Source organism: Sminthopsis crassicaudata, chromosome 4 (assembly GCF_048593235.1).
Source record: "Sminthopsis crassicaudata isolate SCR6 chromosome 4, ASM4859323v1, whole genome shotgun sequence".
Taxonomy (NCBI): domain Eukaryota; kingdom Metazoa; phylum Chordata; class Mammalia; order Dasyuromorphia; family Dasyuridae; genus Sminthopsis; species Sminthopsis crassicaudata.
This window is the reverse complement of record NC_133620.1, coordinates 315,847,750-315,848,346: the sequence shown is the minus strand read 5'-3', so window position 1 is coordinate 315,848,346 and position 597 is coordinate 315,847,750. Positions and strand designations below refer to the sequence as shown.

At 30.8% G+C, this 597-nt stretch overlaps 1 protein-coding gene across 18 annotated transcripts in view; it reads left to right on the top strand.

The window, feature by feature from the left end:
• The window catches only part of RBFOX3 (RNA binding fox-1 homolog 3), a 918,966-nt gene that overhangs the window by 319,587 nt on the left and 598,782 nt on the right, over window positions 1-597 (top strand). The gene's annotated exons all lie outside the window — the stretch shown is intronic.

Sequence of the window (597 nt, the reverse complement as noted above, 5' to 3'; positions counted from 1 at the left end):
TTGCCCCAAACAATCTGATGGAACTACTGATTGAGCAGTAGGAGGTTAGCTTGGGTATTCAGTCATCAGAGTACTGACCTGTCTGGCTTAGAAACCCTGCTAAATAAAGCAAGAGATAGCATTCCTCCTATTGGGGTCAAGCTTCAGGTCAACTCTTCCATTGAGAGTTCATCATCTGAAGAAAATCATAGAACTGAATATAATAAATTTGGGAGAGATATTGGAGAACAAATATCTAGATATTTGTCAAGGGAACAAGCCAACCACAATAAATATCCTAACTAGCCTTGGGAAAATGTTTTAATTTCATTTCATTTATTTTATTTCTTTTTTCTTTTGCATTTAATTGTAATTTTGTTTTTTTTTTATTTATACATAAAGATTTTTTTTAAGATTGTCAGTTCCAAATGTGTTACCTCTTTCTCTTCCTTCCCTCCTTCCCAAGACAGTAAACAATCTGATATAGTTTATACATGTACAATCATGTTAAATATATTTCCATATTAATCATGTTGTGAAAAAATTCATTATAAAAGGGTAAAACCATGAGAAATAAAAAACAACAAATTTTAAAATGTGAAAATAGTTTTGCTTTGA